This window comes from Canis lupus, chromosome 2, assembly GCF_003254725.2.
Source record: "Canis lupus dingo isolate Sandy chromosome 2, ASM325472v2, whole genome shotgun sequence".
NCBI classification, from domain to species: domain Eukaryota; kingdom Metazoa; phylum Chordata; class Mammalia; order Carnivora; family Canidae; genus Canis; species Canis lupus.
The window spans coordinates 65,773,846-65,785,125 of NC_064244.1; positions in this window are offsets into that span (position 1 = coordinate 65,773,846).

An 11,280-nucleotide genomic window follows, 5' to 3' on the forward strand; every position below is an offset into this window, starting at 1 on the left:
ACATGCCTTGATCAGAGTCACTGCTGCAGCTCCCACCACCCCTGTGCTCCCGGCTGGCATCTGATAGAAGACAGAAGTAATTTGTAGGAAGTCACTTTATACTAAAAATCAGAGGTTCTAGTTTTCACTCCCCAGAACCATAACATTCATTGGTGAGTATTTTTACCCAGAAATGCATCCTGCACTCAGCCCCATTAATATCTTACGTAAACAAGGGACAAGGGGCTTCAGTTGGAAAGTCTTTAAAATAATGTTTCAAGCAGTCTGTGCACAGGCGATAGGTTCAGAGTGATGCACTGCTTGGGACAGAGTCTGTGATGAAAAGAAAAATTGCAATTGGAATCTCCTTCTGAAGTACACTTACCTACCTATTCTTCTTTCACATCTATTTAGATGTTGGTCCATGCTGCCACATGCACACCCAGGGAACACAAATAAGGCAGTTTTTCCAGTTATGATGCAAACTGTGAGCATGCTCACTGGAGCATGCTTTGCTTCATCTTGAGTCAGTGATCCAGAAAGGAAAGTAGAAAGAAATGGAACCAAATGAGGTCAGAGTCATTGATTGTTTTTGGTTTCCTCTAGAGTAATCCTAAAATAAATAAAGGTTAATGCTTTGTAGGAAGAAGGGTGTATGGTCAGTCTGAATTCTTTCTGAGACGCTGCCTCCATGACTAGCTGATTTCTATTGGTCACAGGAGTTTCTCAGTGAGGACCTGAATGTGAATGATACCTCCATGAAGCCATACCAAACAACAAAGAAACTATTCAGGAGATGTAAAACAATAATGGTAATGAGAGTAATAATTCAGCTGTACTTCCCTAGGAATTGTAGGTAAGATTACTGTGTAGAGACTGAGACCCTTGCTTTCATGCTACTGTATCTGTAGGTGTAGAGCTGGCCTGGTGCTGCCAGAGTCAAGCTATCAGAGGGGAAATGTAAAAACTCCTTGTTCTGATGGGCTTCCAGCTTCTAAGCTCAGGGTCACTGCCTCCCCTTGTGGTGTGACCAAGGTCTGAGGGCATTTACATAAAGAATATTTTAAAAATCAGGCTGGAATAGATCAAAGCAAAACTTTTTCTCCCAAATCTAAGAAAAAACCAAGCATTTAGTAGTCAGGAGAGCAGCCCTGTTACGTACTCACACTCTTCACCACCATTCAGCCAATATCTGGGCACACACCATGTGCAAGGCACCCCATTATGTGCCAGCTTCTCAATGACAAACAAGATAGACAAGTTCTCTACTTCTTCTAGAGCTTCCATTTGCATATAAGGCTTTTAAAAATATATGACAGCTTTATTGAGATATAATTCATATATTGTACAATTCTCCCATTTCAGGTATATAATTTAACGGCTTTTCATATATTCATAGAGCTGTTCAGCCATCACTACGATTGATTTTTTTTAAAAGTAGTGTAAGGTTTTAAGGAGCTAATCCCTTCATCAATTATTGGGTTATAATTGTGATCATGGCTTCTACCTCTTTGAAAGAATGAAGCATGAAACACCAGGGTTTTTTTTGGTCTTGGGGCTCCAAGAAGGCTTCCCACAAAGTGACAACTGAATTGCAGGCTGATTGATGAGTAGCAGAGAGCCTGGCTAAAGGAGCAGTGAGGAGGCAGCAGAGAAAACAGGAACACAGGCAGACTTTGTGGTGAATCTGAGAAATGGAGAAAAGAATTTTGAATTTTATCTTAGAACAATTGATTTTCTATTTTTTAAGTGTTTCAGGTCTCCCTGCTCTCCCTTCAATGCCCAAGCCCCCTATAAGATTTTCATTTCAAAAGTACATATCCTGCTGATGGCTGGAGAATGGATTGGAGGGAGGCAAGAGAGAAAGCAGGAAGACTAGTTAGGAGTCCCTCATAGAAATTCAGCTATGAGATGATGATGGCTTAACTCAGTAGGAACAAGAGAAGTGAGTTAACTCAAAGTCTGTTAGGACCTGAATGGAAAGACCTTAGTAATTGACCAACTGTGGAAGTGATGAAGCCCAAATATGATGCCTTCATGCCTGAACTTATGGATTATGGAAGGAATCTGAAAGAAAACCAGGACTTTAGGAGTTGGGAGAGAGAGCATTATAAGTTCGATACTGCATATATGGACAGTGAAGTGTCCAGAGAGCTGTCAGGTAGGTAGTTGAATATGGGTCTGATGTCAAAGGTGAGATCTGGGTTAAAGATACAAACACAGAAGTCATCGTTGACCACAGACATACTGCAAGCAGGTAAGACCACCGAGGGAGAGACAATGGAGTAGAGAAGGGGTTCTTGGGTGAAGCCAAGGGGGAATGGCAACTTTTTAGTGGTGGATACAAGAGGATAAGCTGGTTAAAGCAGCTGAGAGTTTCCAGGGAGGAGGAGGTAAACCAGTAGAATGTAGTGACCTGGAAACCAAGGGAAGATGGTGCTTTAAGGCAGGAGAAGTCATTTACACACTGCTAAAGAGATGAAGCCTAAAGAAAATGTCCTTTGGACTTGGTGACATGAAAATTATTGGTGACCTTAATAAGAGTAATTTCTGAGACAGACAGGAAAGTGAAAAAAAAAATAGAACATTTGGAGACTGTTTTGAGAAATTTGCCTGTGGGTGGGAGAAGAGAAAGGTGGTGTGGATGAAGGGACATGCGGAGTGAGGGAGGAAGGTTTGTTTTAAGATGGGAAAGATATAAGCAAAGGTCAATGCTAATAAAAAGGATTCAGTGAAGAGTGGAGTAGAGAGGAGAGGGCTAATGGGTAAAGTGCCTGAGAACACCAGAGGGATGAGAACCCAGCACAGTTGCAGGGGCTGGCCACAGTTAGGAGAGAAGCCTGCTTCTGTCCTGAGGAGCCTGAGGCAAACTGGTTTCAGCAATGGCCAGAGATGGAGCCGCGTCATACTGGCAGCAAGAACAATATTCTAAAAAAGCCTCATTGGGTATCAGTTGCTCTTCACCATGCACTGGGTGTGGGGTGAGAGTTTGTCTCCTTGCCTGCCATCCCTTTCTCTGCTGACACACACACACACACACACACACACACACGTTCATGCATGTGCACTCATCAAACATGCGTTTTGGAAACAGGAACCACATAGGAGACCCTACTCCTACTTCCTGATCAAAGGCTTTCTCCTTGCACAACTGAGACCTCAGTATATACTTGGTGCATCAAAACACCCTTTTTCCTTTCCTCCTCCTCTTAGAGTTCATATTGTCCATCCTCCACCTTCTCGGGATAATGACAAATGGCCAAGTCCCATGGACAGACAAACTGAGACATAATTAGCTGCAAAAGGAAGGTCAGGAGCATATCACTGCAGAGAGTGGTGTTCGAGTCACTGCAAGACATCATTTTCCCAAAGACAACAAGATAGGCGCTCAGCGGAACAGTGGCGCCAGAGGAGAACAGCCACTGCCTGATTCTCTGCCCCCAGCATCTATAAAATTTGCAAAGCCTCAGACCTGAACTATGAGAGAGGCAGCTGCCCTCTTTCTCTGGTCACAGAGTTCAGGTGGAATGGCCTTTGACACAGCTCCTGCGCGGTTGTGTCGGGGTGAGGATTAGGCTGTCTGTTGGACCACTGCTTTAGGAGGAGGGGAACCACACCAGAGCAGAGGCCCCGTGATTGTGAGGGTGAAAGGGGATGATAGTTGGGAAAGGTCCTTGAACAGGTGGTTAATATTGTCATGAATCATTAATATTGGAAGGGTTTGACAGAGATTCATATGGAGACCTGGCCTGTCTGGGAGATCTGGGCTGAAGGCCTATGTGGTCACTACTCTAGTACCAAACGGGCATATAAAAGTCACTCTCCCATATGTACAACAATACAATGCCTGTACACAGTTGAGATTTCATTTTATAAATTGTGTGATAGAATAACTACTACGCAGACCTGTTGTTTTATACAAAGCAACTTTCCATAATGACATGCTATATACTACAGGGTTATCTTTTTTGGTGCACTTTCTCATTTATCACTCCACTCTTTCTTCACAATGACCCTCTGATGTTTCCCTCATGCATTTGAGGATGAAAGGGGAGCCAAGAAGGAACTATGGATGAGCATGTGCTTCCTCCATTTAATAGTAAAGCATGGTGACCAAAGGCAAGTGTTTTTTCCAGCTACTACTTTGTATCGCTGCCTTGAATTGCCTCTTAGTCCAAGAATCTAAGGAAAAGTTCACTGGCATCAGGTATTTTAACCAAACAGTTGCCAACTAAATTCTTGTCAAGGATGCGGGGCACTGGGCCAAAAGTAGAAGGAATTGTGTTGGGATCATCCTCCACTCCACAACAGAGAAAATTAATGGCACTGCCCTTGATGCATTTGAGAGAACCACTTAACTAACTGCTGACTCTGCTAGCTCTAGTTATTTACTTCCCTGCTCAATAGAAGTTGAAAAATCACTTGTATTATTAATTTGCGTAAAATCTTCCAGTTTCAGAATGTGACTCTAAAGCTATTTTTACAAAGCAAAGTTGGAATTCTCAGCTATTTGCTCTCAGAGGACTATAGTCATTCATCAGCAGTTCTCATAAACATGGAGCTTACAATTTTTTTACCTTTCATTTTCTAGATGAGATAAACATGTACAGGTTAACTGAATTTCTCTCACACTGCACAATTATATATAAAACTTCCAAAATAGCCCTGAATCTCTATTTTCAGACAATCAGACAGTAATGTTCCCCTTTGGAAAAATCCCATTTATAATAAAAATTTATTACCCACTCTCTTTCCTGTCAATCAGTAGGCATTTGCTCACCTTCTACTATATCCTTAACACTGAGGTTGGCATGAGTGGAGACACTCAATTCATTTAGCCTTTGTTGAGTGCTAGGCTGCAGAAGGCTTATATTTCATCTAAAGAAAGCATTGGCCTCACAAAATGGTAAATGCACCAGTTGGGAGTCTATATTCTATAACTGTGGAGAACCTGTGGCATCCCGGGGCATGCTGAGATAGAGACTATTAGGAGGAGGAGGAGTCATGAGCATGGAAGAAGTAAGAGAGGAGGATAGGAAGTTCATTTCAGGCAAGGAAACCACATCTGTGTCTGTTTTGAAGACCATAAGTAGCCTGGACTGAATCAAAAAGTCTGACAATAGGGAGTCACTGAAGGTTTATTTACAAGATGAACAAAGTGTTCACATTCAGTTTTGCAATGGCTAGCAGGGAACTCTGACTTGACACCTCCAACTGGGTGAGTGGTGGACATAGTCACTTTGGCAGTGGCCTAGAGTTCTAGGGAAAGAAAGTGATTCCACATCCCCTCAGGGGAGGAACCCAGGAGGAATAAAAGAACCTGAAGGGACACTTGGAGTATGAGAGTGCTTAGCAGGAGTCTCAACTCCAGGTGGGGCCTCACCAGGACAGGGGAAGGAGCTTAGGCAGGAAGACCTCTTGCTCATGGCATACAAAGGCCATAGTTAAATCAAAGCTGGGGGTGGGTTTTGAGGCCACGGATCTTAAAAGGTGTTAAGTTTTGGATAGGAAGAGATGTTTACAAGCCCTACTGTTCTCGTCAATCAAATATGCCAAGCTATGGGAATTCTGGCCTAGGGAAGTACCTGCCCAAGAGACAAGCCTGTGTCCGGGATTCTAAGGAGAGCCGTCTTTAATTGGGCTGAGGGCCTCCATTAATGTAAGGAGGAAGGATGCAGTGGAGCAGAATCCAAATCAGCAGAAATGTAAGAAAGTTTCCTTCCTTGTGCATTTACAACAAGGATGATTCTTCCTCCACTGAGGACATTATTTCAGATTTGCTTTTTCTTAGCCATTATTGTCATTAGAAAAGATAAATGGTTAAAAAAAAATAAAATAAACCAAAATCAGCTGTTTACGAAAGTGAGGCAAATAAGTGTAGTGAGATAAGAGCTCAGACCTGAAATCATGCAGATCTTGATTCCAACCCTCGCTCCGCCACTGACTTTGCACAGACTCTTTAGCCTCTTAGCTCAGTCTCCTCATCTGTAAAATGGGAGTAATAGCAGTGCCTTATTCATAGATTCAGTGTTGGGGTTGAATGAGGCAAACCATGCACGGCGTTTGATGAAAAACGGTAGGACGGATAAGGGGAAATTGCCAGTGGGCAAATAGAGATATAACATATATATAAGAGAGAGAGTTGTGAGGATTAAGGTGTATTTAAGACGAGAGAATGAGGGTGTTTTTTGAAAAACAGCACCTAGCAACACAGGCAGCAAAAGCGCACAGTTACTTAAGTGGAGGATGGTTTGATAAAATGGTAAGAGGTGAGAGGACTTTGCAAAAATCTAGCCCAACTCGGTCGCTATAAGGATAAAGAAATGAGGTTCAGAGAGCATCAGTGATTTATCAAACGGTTCACAACGTGCAGAAAATGGGAGATCTGTGGCAGGAGACCAAGCTCTCAGATGCCCAGTTTTTATCCTTTCTCACACTTCTAACCTGGAGCCCAGGAACTGGCTGTGTGCCAGGTGAATGCTAATTAATATTGACCACCAGGATGAAATTGGCAATCGTGCGCTTCTACATTGGAGTAAAATAAGCATGAGTCAAGGAATTTTCACAACTACTACTATTCTTTGTCCTCTAACACAGGTCAATAAGAAACACCAACAAAAGCAAAACCAGAAAAAAGGCTTAAATGAAACAGAATCTCTTTAATTGAGGGCAGATTAATGATTTCAAAGGCTGGAAAGTCATCCCCCCCCCCCCCCCACACACACACCTTTTTTTTTCAGTACAAGGAAGCAGTAGGAAAAATCAGATTCAAACACTTCATTTCTGATGGGTTCATCCTGCTGCTGTTCAGCCCAGACTCCCACATGAAGTGGACCAGAAGAAAAACTTGATTGTGCCGCCAAACTTCTAGGTCGTGAGCTGTGCTTCTGTAATTTGCAATATCTCCATCAAAAAACAATTGAATCTGAAGAGCTGGAAACGTGTGCTGCATGAAAGATTTCTGATTACAGCACCCACTCTCCGCTCAGAAAACAAACACTTCTCTAAATGATTCAAACGCCTTATGAACTTATCATCTTGACCGGTGGCTCGGCCAGTGTTTGAACCAAAAATTGCCACTTAAACCTCCCCTTGTAGTTCAGGGTACTGAGTGCACAAGATGGGAGAATTAATTATCCACCTCGAGCTGTACTTCTCTACCAAAAACAGGGACACGGCAGGCTGGGCACTTGATGGGGAGGGATATTATTGAGTTTCTTCTTTCTCATTTGATCTTGGGCTCAAAAAGGAAGTGAAATCCACTCATGCTGAGAACTTTTGTACTTTAGTACCCTTCAATGCTTTCAGCAAGATGGAATTGGGACCTGCCTTTCCTGCCTGATGGATATGCCTCAGATGATCTTTTTGCAAAGAAGGAGGATTAAGCCAGATTCCAGAGCCAGTGTGCTGCAGGGCGTCCAGCGCTTCGGGGAAACTGTTCCCATACGCCCCATATCACAGAGGGACCAATGCTGTTGTAAAACAGGCAGGGGTTGGGGACAAAAATAGATGAGCTTGGTTCTTAATACAGCATCCTTGAACCAGTCATATTACAAGTTTAAGAATTTTCCAGTGTTCATAGTGTATCATTAAACATTTTTAAAAATTCCTCCGCATTTGAGAGATAATGATCTAAGTTCTAATTTTGTGATCTGGAATCTGACTGTTCAGTCACTGTGGGACCTTGGAGAAGAGGCTTAAACTCTGTTCCTCAGTTTCCTCCTATATGAAATGAGGAAGAATAGGGAAAAAATAGAAAAATAGCTCCTACTTCACAATATACATAGAGCACTATCTGCCATGTGTACATACTGCACTTTAATATAAAGAACTAAATATATGAAGTGCTCAGTAAACCATTATCAGCCTCTGTTATTGAGTAGGCTAACTAGTGGTATAGCTATCTAAAATTTTCTTTAAAAAACCCAGCTCTTGGATTTATTCTTTTTGTTTTTGGATTAGTTTCACTTGATCATTTTCTTTCTTATGCTTTCCTTATTTTGTTGTGATTTTAACATTTCTTGCAATGAGTATTTATTTTCCATTTGATCCTGTTTAGTGCTATGTTTCGAACTATAATTTTTATCTGAATACGGTCAGAGCCATCGTTTATGTAGTAATTTGATCACAGTCTAGGTATTCTGAAATTTCAGTCTTGGTTTCAATACAGCATTTCAAAATTTACAAGAGGCTGGCTTTTTTTCTTTTCTATTTTGGTCATTAAACTGTGGCTTTTTTCCCCCCCTCTTGCTGGACATAAGAGAATGCAGTCTTCACTATTCTTGGGCATGGAGCTCAATGTGTGGCCCAAACTCACAACCCTGAGATCAAAGCCTGAGCCAAGATCAAGAGTTGGACATTTAACTAACTGAGCCACCCAGGCATCCCTCCACTATTTCTAATTTTGAAATGCATGGGGATTTTCTTTGGCACCCAAAATAAGGTCAGCTTTAAAATGTTTCAGGGGAACTAGAAGGTATAATCTTAGTAGTTTGGATATAGAATTAAATATTTATATCTTAGTGATTATTCTCATGCTATCATTTGTTTGTAGATTTCATTTGTCACAGGTAAGTTACTGATTGTGTTTTAGTTTCTCCTTGCGTTTTCAGACACTTGCTTTATGTTTCTTGCTGCTGCTGGTTAGAGTGAACTACTAGAATAAATATAACGGCTCACATACACACTCAGTTTCACACTTTTTATCTGGTTAAACAATTCTTTACATTACATTCTTTCTGCCTAAATAACCGGGATAGTTTCTGTGTCCTGACAGAATGAATGCTGGCTCAGTGGTCCATGACCGATGTTAAAGCAAGCAGAGTGGGGTGTCTCACCACTAGTCAGGAACTGACACAGAGGCACTTTGGCTACCACATTCACCTTGCTCATTGTCCTCCCTACCCACAGGAATGAGGGAAGTGAACAGGGCAGGTAAGCAGGGAGGTTTATGGGCCAGGCCTAGTAGTGGCATTCACTACTTCTGCTCACATCCCGTTGGAGAACATTCCACTGAAGTCACAGAAATAATAAAATGTGTGGTGCATCTGAGCAGACATATATGCCCAGCTGTAATTCTGTTACTATGGAAAAAGAGAATAGATTATGATGGACATCTAGCAATTTCTGCCATGATGTTATTTTGTTTTGTATATAGATATAGGCCATTTGTATTCTAGTTACAGATTTAATGCTTTTTTTTTTTTTTTTTACGTAAAAAAATGTTGTCTGACATTACAGTGGAGAGCCGTAGTTATAAGGGATCTAGAGACTGTCATTTTTTTCTGTCTTGTGCTATATGGTCAATTTTCTGAACACCACCTCTCCTACCTGGCACCTTCTGATAATTTAAACTTACTTGTATTTCAAAAGATAAACTTTAAGAAAAGCTTTATTTCTTGATTTATTAACTTTAAAAAATGAAGTGAATAATACTTCTTTCTGTGGAAAACAAGGAAATTAGCTCACTTATACCCCCTTCTCAGTCCCTACTTTTATCAGCCAGCTCTAGGATTTTTGTCCCTGCCCATTAATTATATCATTTTATTTATTTTTTTAAGATTTTATTTATTTGACAGAGAGAGAGAGAGAGAGAGAGAGAAACACAGTGACTGCACAAGTAGGGGGAACAGCAGAGAGCGAGAAGCAGGCTCTCCGCTGAGCAGGGAGCCCAATGCAGGGCTAACTATATTATTTTAAATTGCCAAGTTTTTCTTTCAAGTCACCTTTACATTTTTTTCTGTCACTGCAAATTGCATTGTTGTTACTATTAATATTTTAATGGATTAATCATTTATGAGTAGTTCTTATGTATTTATTATGTTTTCTCCATTACTGCACTATTCACATTGATTTCCTTGGTTGACTGGATTTAGTCAAGTATTATTTTCAAGAAAGATTCACAGTGTTATGATTCCTTCCTGAGTTATTATGTATTGAAGAATTTTTTGCCTTTATAACTAGTTGGAAAAAAAGTCTTAGGTCATACTTATTGTGTGACATTGAACTGATGTGGACAAGTTAAGCCCTAGAAGATGATGGATTTTTGGTCTTCTCCAAGATGTTTCAGTGTTGCTCATTTTGTATCAATTTTTTTTTTTTTTTTGGAACATGATGTGTTCTCTTTACCTGCAGATTTAGTTCTTTCTTATTTAGGGAAAACTTTGTGTCTTTGATTTTTTTTTCTTCTATGCCAACATAGCCTTCTCTACCTATAAATACCATTTTTCTTTATGTTGATCAACCTTGTCCACCCCTATCTTTATCCTTTTCCATCAGCATTTACTCTATCTCTCTCATGAAATGTCACCATATCAGAAACCTTTCCACAACCATGGAAAAACTAATGATGTATGTCACTCTTTCCCTCCCCCTCCTGTCTTATTTCTCTTCATAGCATTTATTACCATACATCACTATGTCCCCAACGCCAACTAGAACATAAGCTCCATGGAGAGGAAAATTGTCTTTTTTTTCCATTACCATGCCAGAACAGTGTCCAGCATATAGTTGATACTCAATAAATATTTGACTGAATTATCTCAAGCTTTCCCTGTCAGCAATTGTTTTCAGCTATGTATATTTTGTTCAGTTTCTAATTTATGAAACTTGTTGCCTCAGCTCTATTTTTCTCTCTTTTTTTAAAGATTTTATTTACTTATTCATGAGAGATATAGAAAGAGGCAGAGAGACACAGGCAGAGGGAGAAGCAGTCTTCCTGCAGGGGGCCTGATGTGGGACTCAATCCCAGGACCCCAGGATCATATCCTGAGCCAAAGGCAGATGCTCAACCACGGAACCATCCAGGTGCACCTCTATTTTTCTTTCTTATTGTATTCTTATTTTGCTTTGATTTTTTCTTTCATAAATTCCTTTTCTCTTTAATTTCTTTTAGAATATAGGGCATTTGTTGTGGAGGCTGTATATTCAGAATGAGTTCTTCATTCGTTTTTTCCTATAATATTTTTACATAGTTTAGAGGCAGCTTCTTTCCAACTTTCTCACGATTGGCACAGCAATTCTGTGGGTACCCAGATACAATGTGGATGGTCTTCTGAGCCTCTTCCCAATCTGAACTTTTTTGTTCTCTCCCAGGTGTTTCCAGAGGAGTCCCTTCTCAGGCAATAATAAGTAAATGCCAAAGTTTACCCTGTTTGGAGGAACAATCTCATACTCTAAGTCCCTGTCCTTGGAAACAAGATGCCCTTAATTAGGCAGAGTGAATTCAGGTCTCCTAGTATTAAAACAAAACTCCAGAAAAAAAAAAGTAGTCATCAAATCCAATCACCATTGCCCATAAGG